Genomic DNA, 400 nt, shown 5'->3' with positions numbered 1-400 from the left:
ATCTTGGGTATCCTAAGTTTCTGGGCTAATATCCACTTATCAGTGAGTACATATTGTGTGAGTTCCTTTGTGATTGGGTTACCTCACTCAGGATGATACCCTCCAGGTCGAACAATTGTTAATAAATAAATAAATAAATAAATAAATAAATAAATAAATAAAATAGATCGAAAGTCAAAGCAGGCAAGGTTTCACAGTACAAGTTCTGAATGAAAACCATCAGAGACACTGCAAACAAACCATGTTGAAATCCAGAACACAGGAATGGAGGGGCCCTGAAGCAGTTCAGTATGTGTAGGGTTCTTTCTGGGTGTATGTGTGCCTGTGGCATTATGGACTCTTCACGGAATATTATGAATTGGAAGAGTGTGGGCTTCATTAAAGCAGGGTACCCTCTAGG

The sequence above is a fragment of the Mus caroli genome, chromosome 10 (genome assembly GCF_900094665.2).
Source record: "Mus caroli chromosome 10, CAROLI_EIJ_v1.1, whole genome shotgun sequence".
NCBI classification, from domain to species: Eukaryota; Metazoa; Chordata; class Mammalia; order Rodentia; family Muridae; genus Mus; species Mus caroli.
The sequence above is the reverse complement of the archived record's forward strand: the minus strand, read 5'-3'. Positions refer to the sequence as shown.